Genomic DNA, 13,866 nt, shown 5'->3' on the forward strand with positions numbered 1-13,866 from the left:
TACTAAGCTTTCTTTTTCCAGATACGATTTCCAACAAAAATTTAAGTGTGAACTTTCCAAAAATATGGCAGATCAGACTGCAATGACTCCTTCAGCATATATCCATAAGTACTTGCTTCTCAGTTATATTGATTTCTCTTTACACCGTTCCTGAAGGGCAATGTAGCACCAGGGGCAGCGGCAGTAAATACATCTTCACTGTAAGGGTTCTTTCCCGCTGCCGAAGCAGTGTAAAGTGAGAGGTTTGTGATATAAAGGAGACAAAAGGCCTTGTAATCAAAAAGGTACCTCTGCGTAAGATTCTCCTCTTCAAAAACTTTGAAGTTGTTTTTTCTGTGTCTGAAAACATCATCATTTTAAATACATACATTTTACTAAGAAAACACTGAATTTGCGCCGAAATCCTCTCTGCCATACTCTAGGTTCTCAAAATATTCCATTCTATGACCCCTTTGTCACCACAGACTACCTCACCCAACAAGACACTGTCCCGGTACACACACGACATGTAAAATAAAAAAAAATGGCAAAAAGCTCTTGGGCACCCAGCACTTCCAGCAAGACAGCCATACCTGTTCCATCTTCATCTGAGTAACAGTAGTCTCAAGTTCAGAAGGTCGCAGGACTTATTTACATACATATGACCATGCAAGTAGGTTTGCACCTGGCATAAATAGGTGCACCTGCTTCTGTGTTATTGCAGACATGCTTACTTACAGCAGAGGATAGGACAAATCAACGTTGCTCCGCAGCACAGGCAACGTTACCTTTTGTGCCAAAGTACAGCAGGAGTTAGACACATAATCAAGCATTTTGCCCTCATCTTCCTGCCAACAAAGCTCGATTTCTCAAGCAAACGGCAGTGGGAGCACACCCTGCAGCCGTGGGACTGCTCTTGCTCCTTGGCAGCAGCAGCAATTCCTCACCCAGAACTGCATCACCGGCTGCAGGTTTCTGTCTCCAGCCCGGCATGGAAAGGTGTTGGGACATGCAAGAGAAACGCTGCAGGGAGCTCCAAACACTGCCAGCAGTAGTAGCAGGGAAGCACAGGACAGGTAAGCTTGGGGAAGCCTGTACCCTGCAGGCTCTGTGAGTGCAGAGAGTCCCAGGCTGCCCCAACCGGGCTGCTCACCTCTGCGGAGCTGCAGGGCAGGCAGGGCAAGCGCTGGAGCAAGGCACTGCTGAGAAAGGGCTCAGCCCCAGCAGGATGCTGTGCTCCTCTCGTACCCTTTCCTTTCTGCCAGTTATGCAGCCTTCACGCACAGATCAAGGACCAGGGAGAAGAGGTGCCCATTGCTGGGGCTTTTCGCTGCCCCCTGGCCTCTGCCCAGGCAACTCCCTCCTTCAACCAACGCCCCAAAGCAGCCCCATCAGAGTTTCTGGCTGCGATCGAGCCAGAATTGCAAAGGCCAGCCTGGATTTCTGTTCCTCTGTACTAATGAAAGAAAGATACTATTACACTTGCCCTGCTGACACAGACTCCTTCGAATTAACTGGACAAGCGCATTAACCAATGCATGTGTTCAGGGCGTCAACATACAGCACACATGGCCCGCGGTACTTCCTAAATAGTTATATTACTCAAGCTAATTTTCTTAATTGTTTAGGTAACATTTTCCAATTGTTGGCACTCCTCTAGGGCTTTCCCATTGGGATTCTTGTTCCTAAAGAGCAACAATAGACTAAAGGAACTTTTATTACTTTGGGATTGGTCATTAATGTTGTCATGCTGGGTTTTTTTCTTCTTTTGAGATAACGATTACAGGCTCTAGAATGTTATTTCTTTTTTAAAGTACACTACACTGAAGACCTGCACAACCACAACTGTCAGGGAACACACAACTTTTGACTAGCTTGTGATCTTTCCCTTAGTGCACCTTGTTGAACAGTACCAGGCTCTCCCACACGCTACCTTGCCGCTCTGAATGCTCACGAGAGGAGAGATACCAAACTGCCCACCTCCTGGCAGGCACAGCATCCCTATCCTCATCCTGCAATTCAGTGAACTGAGACACAGACCAATAATAAAAAGTCTGAAGTTAATCACATCACATTCAGACCTCTAACTACATTTCTAAGGCATCGGGTTCACGATACTTTCTGTTCTAGCTAACAAATTACTTCAAGAGGTGCTCTTTAACTTTTTATAAACTGAAATCAATTTGATCAAGCCCATGAGAGATGCAGTTTTCAAAGTCAAGGAAAATAATCAAGTGTCTAATCATGTCAAAAAAGTCAAAGTTCACAGATGCCTCTTAAAATTCCTAGTCTACACAGTCATATTCTTCACCAGAAACAGCAACACTGCAGTAAAAAGGCACGTTATCCGAAGTTTTTTCTAATATAATAAAGCAAATTAATTTATTGTTTTTAATATAAGAAGCACTCATTTTCTGGCTAGTTTTACTTTAAAAGTATTTCATATGCACAATTAAGATATTAAGCATGGGCCTGACCATGTTTTTAGGAATTTAAGTGCGCCAGTACTGACAAATCATTGGCACTTAGCAGTTCTGCCTTTAAAATCATCATAATTTGACTTCAGAGCACTGCAAAAAGCTAAAAAAAGATTTTTAAGAGCTGGAAAATTACTTTTCTTTCCAGACTGTTCAGAGTACTGTACATTCATTGTACTTTTGAAAGCAATGTGACTTGTGAAACTGGCAACTTTCCCATCCATAGCGTCTTAGAGATGTTTATAGCACATGATATTTTAATTGCCTGATGACAAAATTATTTGGAAGTATATCAATTTCACAATGCATTTGCTTCATATTTTAAACAAAAACTATGAGGTTTGAATGACACTAAGGCCTGGATATAAGCCCAACAAAACAACACAAACGTTAAGGAAAGGTGTCCATAATCCATCAGCCTTAATGCATCCATGAACATGTATGCATAAATTTAGGTGTTGCTAGGGATTCAATCTGCCCAATAACTATCCAGGTGTTATAGACACGCGTCATCGGTGAAGTCCACGGTCACTCATTAGAGTCTGAAGTTAAGTCCAGGCCAGGTCTTCTTAAGGGTGGGCTTCTCAAGGGAGCAGCGGCTGTCCAAAACCAGCATTTCTTTTTTTTTTCCCCTGAACAAAACCCTAGTAACTTCTAAACGATTACTGGTTTTTTTAAAAATAGGGAGCTACTGAAATAAGACAACAGTAACTCAAGAAATGTATTGAGTCATTTTACAGTCAAATGACAATAATATGGCCACAGAACTTCGTCCAACAGGTAAGCTCATCTTTTGCATATATACGGAGGAACACTTGTTAAATAGAGCCTCTCTCTAAAGCTACAGGACACTGATTATATGTGAAAGGCGTGTCTACTGCCTTCTGAGCACAGTTTGCCATTTTTGTTTCAATGTGCAAAATCCTAACATGGCTTTGGATCCGCCTACTTGGAGGACTGACTTCCTATGTTGCATTCATAAACCTGGAGTCGTCTTCTTTACAGAAAAACTAACAGACATGACCGTGCAGACAAACTCGTGCTGTTGTGGAATTTATGCCTCACATATATGCACATACTTATAGATAATCCAACCTGTAAACCCCCCACCAACAGAACTGCTGTTAATAACCCCCCCCTTTTTAGCAGGTAGCCAGGGCAGTCGACTAGCTTGGTGAGTACATGCAAGGTGGGGGGGGGGGGGGAAGAGGAAATCATTCTAGTGATTACATTTTGTTGCAGCTGTCCTCAAGACATCCAAGCAAAGTCCTATAAACCACACTTGACAACTTGTTTAGGTCCTGCTGAAATACGTGAAAGCAAATCCTCTTATTGGTACAAATGTGATTTACAGCAGCTGAAGATCTAACTTGTAGATGAGCCTCATAATTATTTGTATGTAAGAAAAACACAGGCCCCACTCCTAAACTGGGATTTTACTGGAACGCTGTTGCAGAAAAGGAGCTACATCAGTGCTCCTTATCATATTAGAGATCATTTTGTAAATGGGGAACTGACCCTTAACTGTACCAACACTAGTAGGTGTCACTAGAATTTATTGCCTCATGGGATTTCCTCTCTGTGACTTCCTTAGGTCTCTGCCCTTGTTTATCAGTTTAGTAGCATTCGTAACAAAACATGCACATATATTCTACAAAGTACGTCACATCCTTGCAAGGAGGGAGGGTAGCCAGACACCCTGAAATATGGAATGTGCATTAGCAAGCGTGGTCCATAAAATTTCAAAGGCTGAGATCTTTTCACAGCCTGACAGATTTTCCCATATAGCTTTCCACATTCCTAGTGTAACCCAATACAGGCGCTGCAGGCTGAATGATAAACAGAGACTCCTTCAGGAAACCTTGGGAAAGTGGAGCCTCAGAATATTACACTTTGCTCTAACTATTCCACAGGTGACTGTTAAGGCTGCATAGCCCATTTTTTTCAACTGCAGAAGACAGGCAGAAAAAGTGAGAACGGGACAAAACAAGTAACTAAAAAATGTCTGGCAATGAACTATCACTACCCTTGAACTCTATCTTTTATGGAAAATAAAAATAATTCAGTACTTTCCAATCCTGGAAAAAACAGAAGCAGTGTTTCAGCAGATACACGATTTTTTACATTTACCCAGCTTTTGCATTAGGTGCACCGGTAAATGTTGCTGTAAAATATGGTTAGTAATACCTGCAAACCACGAGAAGTGTGAAAGCACATTTCTACTACTTGACTCACTTCTATTTACCAGCTGTGTGCTTGCCAGCTATAGCTTATGCATATATTCATTGCAGCCCCAGCTACAAGCAATGTGCATGCAACACGTACAAGCACTCAGAAAATGAGAGCCTTGCCACAGCCAGCATACACTCACTGAGCCAGGCTCTCAGCAGCGTTCAAACTGCACAAAGAGAGCCCAGAGCAGAGCCAAGGCAGGTACACGCTACCAGGGCTCCCCAGCCCATGAGACCGGCTGTCCTTCTGGTCAAACTCTAGTGTAAAGCGGAGCATCTTCAGAGCTGTTCTGCTTTGCATCAGCTGTCGGTGACTTAGAGCTAGTGCAGTTTTCAGGCAATGTTGGGATGTTTTGACCACACTCCCTTTGTTATAGCTTTGCACCCTAGGTAGCACAGGGACTGTTACGGCAACAGAGTGACAGCAAAGGATTACCCTGCTCATAGACTGTCTTTCATGGTACAGTTCCAGTAGACCGGTGCAAATTAACTACAGCATGGCCAAGAACCAGGGCCAGGATGACTAATAACGACCTTCCAAGCAGCCACGGCACGTAGTAAGAGCACAATGTACTAAAGATTTTCAAACAACATATTATATAATATACCACAGCCCCTATATTATGCCCATATGAGCAGTGGGGTAATGTTTTCAATAGCTGTTGTGATCAAAAGAGAGAGTACATTGTTCCCCATCTTGCAAAACCTATCATGCTTGTTACTCAAAATTATTTGTTAAAAAATATGTGCAACCATATTTCTGACCATGGATTTGGGCAAAACACTGAACCAGATCACCCTTTCGTCAGCTGTTATTCTGATTTATGACTGGACAGCAAACTCAGATAGTATTGCCTGTGCTCCCTCGTCACACGATTATGTGACACAAACAGGAAAGACTTCAAGATGGCTGAACAGTATTTCCAGGCTGGATCTTTAGGCAGCCACAACCTCCAGATTATTTTTAAGATTTCTGCTGCTTGTGGTGGTCAAAAAAATATTGGCAGGAAAGAGACTGAAATGCTGAGTGTCATTAAAAAGAAACCACCTGTCATGTCCTTTAGTATTCTCATATTAACTTGCATGCAGATGGGAAAACAGGTTCATTAATTATTAGATATGAAATACAATTCTTCACATACCCATACCATTAAGGTCAAGATGTTAAATGGCTAACCCAAAATTCTGATATTTAGTACTAACCATAGGTATGTCAACATTCAATTTATCTGGGAAATTACACCCCCTATAAAAAAAAATTAAAAAAAAAAGAATAAAAAGAACTCTGAAGGAGGGCATTAACCACTCCAGCACCGTGAGGCACATCTGGCCTCTCTTATTTTGAGCTTAAGTTTTAGGCCGGAACCAAAAGATATCTTCCCAAACAAAATTCTTTTATCAAAACACCTATGCACCTTTTGAACCTGATACATTAGTATCTTCCTTTATGAAAGCCTCTGGCATCCAGAGACACAGTAACTCACATTTTCATGCATCCTTTCAAAAGGCAAGGCAGCTCTCGCAGTCATTTACCTGCCGGTTCGATTTGTATAGACACAACTTGTTTCCTGCCTGCACAGCTGCTGATCGTGGGCTGGGCTGCCACAGAACAACAAAGTTTCAAAGAAGGAAAGGCAAGCATTTCTTTATTCTCTCCCTCTCCTCTCTTGGTAACTACTCAGATGAGTTCTGTTATAGGCCACTGGAGAAGATAAAATTCATTAGCATAGAGCAGAGAAACACTGACTCCACTGTAGTACTCTTTGGAGGCCACAAACTTCAGTATCACAGTAGTTCATACGGCAGCATCTAAAAATTTACAGAGTGTGAGGTACTACAACTAAAGAGTATTAAATGCATATTTTCTTTCATATACCTATGCATGGCTCAGCGTAGAGGATCACTAGTCTGAATCACATAGGCATTACCGGCACGTAAATTGTCTTTGTATTTAGGACAGATCTCACAGCTCCCAACACTATTCTTTGAAAAAAATTTAAATTAATGGAAAGAAATAGTATCACAGGCTGGCTAACTGATGCCACAGCCTGTAAATGGTAAATATGTTTGTACGTATAATTATATCAAAAGTATACATTAGAGTCATTACAGAGTGCTGAACTTCTCTTCTTGTTGATAATATTACTACGACTTACATGACAGAAACTGAATTAGTCACCAATACTCATGCACTATTTTGCACCGTAAGTAAACTTAGCAGGTTTTATGGTGAGCTACACTTTGAATAACTCTACATCTTTGGAATCCAGCCAGCCTGAAACCTCAAAACTTTTCCCAAATGAAACTATGTTAATAAAAATCTGAAACTGATCAGCACAGAAGTTACATGTACTCTTTAGCTAGAGAAAAACATTATGAGTAGAATTTGGGGAAGATTAATTCCCCCAAACACACCAGAAATGTGCTAAGCATCTTCATCTTCACGTTCAGTAAATCTTTTCCTGTCTTATCGAAAACTACAAACATTCTTATGCGATTGTAATAAACTTGAAATAGCATTTTTTGAAGTAATCCACTACTTGAACTTCCCAATTAATTCAAGAGCCACAAAAGTGCCTCACATAACATTAGAATTTTTAAATCTGTGGTCACAGAAGCTAGCCAAACTAACATGTGTGCACACTATCTCCACCAGCAGTTGAACATCAAGCTGCATAACAGGTGATGCCAGCATGTGTAGCCTTCCCTGCTAAACGAGGTCAACTGACAGGCATTATTCTCAACTAGGAGGACCAAATGGAAAGAAGAACTAAGGTTGGAGAGGAAGCTTTAGGAGGCTGAACAGCAGCATCATGGGCAAGCTCCTTTTGTGCTTGAAAACATAAAGAATTTGACATCTGGCCTCTCCTGGGAGAAACCCAAGCAACATCTCCAAAGTAGGCAGTGAAGCATGGAGCTGTGCTATACACACAACAAAGAACAGATAGACTAACACACTGGAAACACAGATAAACAGGTGCATCCCGGACGTCTTTGAGAAACCCTAAAAGATTCATGCTATGAAAAATGGTACCATATATACACGTACCATGAAAAGTTCCAAAACGTCATGGACATTGCTCCTAAACCCTGAAATTTCACAGCTCTGTCTTGCATGATTTTATGATTTCTTGACTCAGTTCTCTGTAAGACTTAGCTACAACACTGATTCTTATATCAAGCAACATTAATGCTCCCCTTCTCCTGTTTATCCAGGTGGGTAGCATGTTCTGTTGTGCCCACTTGTGGCCAAACAGGCCATTTATATTTAAAAGAGCAGTTAAAGAACACTTTTCCCCCATTATTATGGCTGATAAAGGCCCCAGTTCAGAAGCAGAGGTGGAAGCATTCATTACAGCCACAGCCAGTGCAAGGAATGAATCTCAATAACATCAAGGTCAATCCAGAATGACTGTTCACTCTAAGTCCATTGCAAGGGACAGGTTTGTTTACTAACAGACAATTCCCTAACTAGCTATTATTCATTCAACAGATGTGTGCAGTAGGGAGCGCTTTGCTTGTGCTGAAATGGGTGCAACCACATAGCTATAAGCTGCCTTCAAAGCAATTCATGTCCCATTTTAACCTTCATCCACTGAGTGCAACCTGAGCATCTTTAGCACCTCTGAAAACCAGCTTGGGTACCTGAATTCTAAAACAAACAATATTTAAACATCTGGATGCCTGCTCAAGTGAACTTACGAAGGCAATAAAATAATCTGAGCAGAATTTTGAGTTGCATCTAAGGTCCTCGCTTAATTTTGGACCAGAATCTCAGCCAACAGCTAACAATCAAACTGCATTGTCTAGGGCTCTGATGAAGCACACTTCCAAATGGAATGCTTTTGAAAGTGACTGGATTTCCTGCACCATTATTTTCACTAGTAGCTTCTTCTGTCAACTATACATGACTCAGGGGAAGGTGAAGGGAGAAGACCTAACAGACCTGAGCCTACTAACAGTGAATCTTGTCACACAGATTTTATTTTAAAGTTTCTCTTCATTGTGTTGTAAATGCTCACATGCCGCCTGAGGAGAGGAAAGTAGTTTTTTTTGCTTTTTTCAAGTACAGTTGGCAGCAGATCTCACTCATGGTCAGTTGCTTGGCAACAAAACAAGTTTCTCTGGCTACAAAATAAATATTCCACATCTGAAATATTTGAGAAAACACTGTTTTTCCTAACTACATTCCATAGTACTTGGGCCACAGGGTTTCCCAGAATAGTCTAAAATGTTAACAGGGTTATACAAAGGACGACATCCAATTAGATTATCACTAAGACAGATACAATACATCCCCCTACACAACACTGTTAACATATTTGAAAATAGTATGTTAAATCTACTCCGTGGTCTGGCGCTCATATGAAGTAGTTTAACTGCCTAGGAACAAGTTAGCTAACTGGATCCTGCACCCTTTTAAATGTAGGCGTGGTGGGAGACATTTTGCAGGGACTGAAAATCTGGAAATCTCTATATTCGGTCTGAGATGCACGCCAAAGAAAGCATGTCTAAAGAAAGAGGCAGTGAGCGCAGACATAAAATCAGATATCTCATCAACTACCAGAGCCACAGAGGTACGCTACGGGAAATACCTGCTCTGGGATTGGTATAGAAAGTGTTTAATTAAAAAGTCACATGCTTTCAGGTAGTTCATAATTCTCACTGCCATCTTTCTCTTCATCCTTTTAGCATGACACTGCTTTGTTGAGGACACAGGCAGTAGAAGCCAGTTCTTCCAACCCTCTGCGAGCATTTGTTCCATTGACGAATTCTAATATAACGGACAGATTCTTATTTTCTAGATGCAAACAGCGTGCGTCCTGGACCAGCAAAGAAAAACCCTTCAGAATCAGCTAACTTCGCATCATTTCCCATCATGATCGACAGCGGATATCTAAGAGGCGGCTAAGAACAGGACAAGTATATAGTGATGCTTTTTTAATATTCTCTTCAGCTTTTGACACTGTAGCACAAGGATTTCCTGCATTTAATAGCCCTTGATGAATCTTTTTTCCATTAATTCATCTTAATACAAAGACTAGGGAGGAGAAATATATATTTCTAGATTTTATTATTCGTTAATAATTCCCAAAATATAGTAGTAATTATTTGGGGTTTTTTATTACCTGGTGACAAATTAAAAATTATTCTAAAACAACAAAAAGAGAGACTATCCACCTCAAGTATCAATTAGAAACTCTGATGAAAAGTTTTAAAGCTGCCAGTTCTCAAAGGGGAGGCAGTCAGGAAAACGGTCTCTTAAGTTATATAGGCCAGTCCTAAGTTCAAGCATTCCTTTAAACATAGGACTTGGGCTTCAAACTCACCTGGGATTATAAAAAAATAAAGTAATTCAGACATGCACGACTGATACACAGTCTAGAGATCTAAGATCAGCCGGCAAACCTCCTATGCATACCTAAATGCTATGGCTGTGTCTAATCTACATAAATTCCCCTTACATTTTTTTCTTTGGCATACACCCAGAGCACTTGCATCTCAGCGCTGGAAGCTCTGCTTATATCGCACAGTCAAGTGTGAACAGGATCTAGAAAATAAGACATACCTGGCCACTCCTCATTTGAGTAGCCTAATCTAGTGGACACATTAAAAGCCCACTAGCAGTTTAGAGACAGGCAGCTATTGACTAATTCATGATACATGAGGAGAAAAACTTATCATCTCTTCATTTTGTTATACTCATTTGCCCAGTAGATTACTTTTCCGAAGTATTCCGGTGCCATTTAGTGGACAGGATGGACAGCACCTGCTTGATGAGTTCTCATGTTTTCTTCATTATCAGTGCTTGGTCCTCTGTGCAAGAATAATTAATTTCCTCCTGAATGTCCTTTAATGTTTATGTGTTTTGCAGATGTGGATTAAAATTTTTGTTATATCCCCATTATACCATTTTGCAATAAGAAACAAAGCTACATAAGAATTACTCTTTTTGCATCTACTTATTTTACATGTCTCACTCCAGATTCTCAGAATTTGCATTCTCTGTGTACCATTTTATTTGTTAAACTAGTACTAGTTTATTCAATAAACTGATAATCTGCAGCTGCTAGTGCTTGACACATAAGCATATTAAACCCAGGATCTCCAGGTAAACAGCCAAAAAGCAAAGAAAACCTACCTGTAAGTGTTTTCACTTAACTCAATGAGAGGCAAAGACAGAATTTCTTCATCACTGCACTCAAAACTTTAGTCTTCCTAAAGCTCTGTCTTTCACACTCCATCTTGCCATTTCTGGAATATTCAAAGCACTGTTCCTGCAAGCTTCAGTCCCAGCCCATTTCATCCTGTGCAATAAGTAAGCAAAAGAACCTGTGGAAAAGTGCACTTCAGGACTGTATCATAATACTCAGGGAACAGAAAAAAAAAATGCACATAAAGCCTTAAATCTATCACTATATTAATCTCGATGCTCAACTTCGTTACATCCTATGAATGCAGCCCTGAGGATGCTCAGCATACAATGCTACGCTGACACTTCTGTGCTTCATCAAGAGAACCGGAGCGTGTACAGATGCAGAGCACTTTATGCTGGAGGGTTAGTGGTAGACTGGGACAAAGCAATTTTTGACAGTAGGTTTCACAGAAATTTGCTGATAGCCAAAACACTATGAAGTTTCAGTCCCAGGATTTATATCAATATTTTACAGGGAGAATGATCCAGCAAACATTTTACCCAGCGCTTATTCTTTTAACAGCTCCCTGGACTTCTTGTTCCAGGTCAAATCACTTGGCTCAATAAGTCTTAGCCTCCCAACTGCAGCCTTACCATAGATTTCAGACTCCACTTCTATCCTGTCTGCTAGCCCAAACTATTCTAATTTCATCCAGTCTGTCTCCTACCTCAGCCTGGTGCTCAGTCAACCACCCACACACTTGTATGTACGTTTTGCTTTCAGCCCCTATATCCAGCCACAGTGTCCATATACTCACTGGCTGTTCTTATTTCACTGTCATTCCCTGCTTCTTCCCAGCTCTCCACGCTATACTGTTACTCCTTATCAGATCCGTACAAACAGCCTCCCTCATTCCTTCCTAGCATACTACCATTCCTCTGCCCCAGTCCCTCTGCCTGAACAGTCCTTGGTTCTCACCACTACTATGGCAGCTCTTGGCCACCCTCTTTACCTCTACTGCCCGTTCATAGTGCCAGTCCTCCTACACAGTGCGGTCCAGCTTGCCTTTCATCAATTACGCATTGCGCACTTTCCCTTTCTACCCAAAACATCATTACATTTTTTCCCTGCCAATTTTCTTATCCTCGTTTCCCCATCACATTTGGTCTTATCCCCCTTGAATTAGAAGCGGGTAGTTCCGTAGTTTCTTTCATGTGAACAAGTTACATATCCCTGACGAGGCTGGGGCGGGAGGAAATCATCTCCCAGAATGGGACAATTAGGTCTTTTCACAGAAAAACATTGCCAATATTTTTTTAGCATGGGTAAAACAATGTATTTTTCTCTAGTCTTGTTCTTGGAAGACGTTAAACTGTTCTGGCTGAAACTTTCTGAAGAGAATTCAGCCCGAGGCAGACACCCAATGCAACATGGAAAAATTTAGTTTGAAAAGCTACTTTGACAAAGCTGTGAACAGCTGAAAATAGGCCTTCAGGACTGGAAGTGCCTAGCTGCCTTAGTAATAGACGCTGTTACTAGCCCTGCCTGTAGCGAGAGTCAAAGGGCCACCCTATAAGGTCACCCCCTTTGGTGACAAGCAAGCATAAACCAACTGCATTTTATTAAGTAACTCTGGCTTCCTGCTAGCACAGCCAAGACAAGACTTCTGCCATTTAATTGTCCAACAATTTGATGCCTACATGAATCCTGACAGAGACACCCTAACAATACTTTTCCGTTTCCTCAGGCTGTGCCACAGAATAGGAACACGGGTAGCAGCGCTGCTTACAAGATTTCCCCCGAGCCTCAGTTTATGATGTGGCAGTTCATTGTAAACAGTTGGCAGACAAGCCACTGGGCCTCCAGCTGTTCAGATTCCTTCTGCGAGAGCCAACGTAACTGTAGCCCTACTTGTGTCTTCAGCTCCTCCACTCTGGAGTTTGCTGAAATGGACCTACCTAAAGTAGTTAGACCACCTGTTGCATCGCCAGATCCATTTAAAGGAGTCCTTCTGCAGTTTGGTTTATGTGGTTTGACAGTAATTGTTTAAGTGGATGCCGTTGTAATGGCACTGCAAAATAAAATTGCAGAGTTATTGCAATCAATAAATATAATTACATGCTAATCAGACCACGAGCTTATCTGCACTTAGTTCTCCATACCATAATGCAGTCCATAAGGCTAACTTATGGCATGTTACAGAACGTTGGACAAATGACATTTGCAGATGACAAAATATTCACAATCAATTGAACTTTTACAGCTCAGAAAGATTTTGAGCCCTGGCAAAAAAAAAAAAATAAAAAAAATAATATCAGTTTTGGAACTTCAAAATTGCTATTTGGTTTGGGAACAAGTTTGATTATACCAGTATCATTGGTACCAGGAAAAGTCACAATAAATTAACACAGTCCTAACATATAGCAACGCAAATGGCATTTTGCAACTTCAGTTACATAAGCATGTAAATCTGTAATTTTTCTTTCAGAGCTGCACAAGATTGAGCAGCTTGAAGTGGGACATGCTGTTATCATGCAATATTCCAATATTAACTTCCCTATATGAAAATATACATGCACATACATGCTTATAGACACATCTACACACATACCTGTATGTACTTACTGCCAAGTTCATAAACTCGCTACAACTTCTATAAATTGACCCTAATATCACCTGCAAGGCAGACCTTTGTCATAACACTGATCTTAAGTAGGAGGAAATTCAGACACGGAAATTAGGATAACCTTTCTAAGGTACTCACCAAATGGGAAGCAGTACTTACAGACTGACTTCTATACTTGTGTTCAAATCACTGGCTACAACCAAAGCAAAGCATAACCCTACAAACGTAAGAAACATGCAGTTACAATATCACAGTAACAGTTCTGCATCCATACATCGTACATTTCTATTTTTGTTTTACATGTATAAATGTAAACATGTTTTTATATATATACTGGTAGATGAGCAAAAACATATACAGAAATAAGTTCACACAAAGGACTTCTTTTACAACTAACAGTGGAATATTAAACAGGT

The 13,866-nt window shown here is 40.9% G+C and overlaps 1 long non-coding RNA gene across 1 annotated transcript in view; it reads right to left on the bottom strand.

The window, feature by feature from the left end:
- Positions 1-13,078, bottom strand: part of LOC130156581 (uncharacterized) — a 55,889-nt gene extending 42,811 nt beyond the window's left edge. Inside the window, exons 1-2 of the long non-coding RNA XR_008824479.1 lie at positions 12,783-13,078; positions 10,830-10,995 (exon numbers count right to left, since the gene is read on the bottom strand). This is a non-coding gene — a long non-coding RNA (uncharacterized LOC130156581). The remainder of the gene's footprint in view (positions 1-10,829; positions 10,996-12,782) is intronic.
- Between the last annotated feature and the right edge of the window lie 788 nt (positions 13,079-13,866).

The sequence above is a fragment of the Falco biarmicus genome, chromosome 10 (genome assembly GCF_023638135.1).
Source record: "Falco biarmicus isolate bFalBia1 chromosome 10, bFalBia1.pri, whole genome shotgun sequence".
NCBI lineage: Eukaryota > Metazoa > Chordata > Aves > Falconiformes > Falconidae > Falco > Falco biarmicus.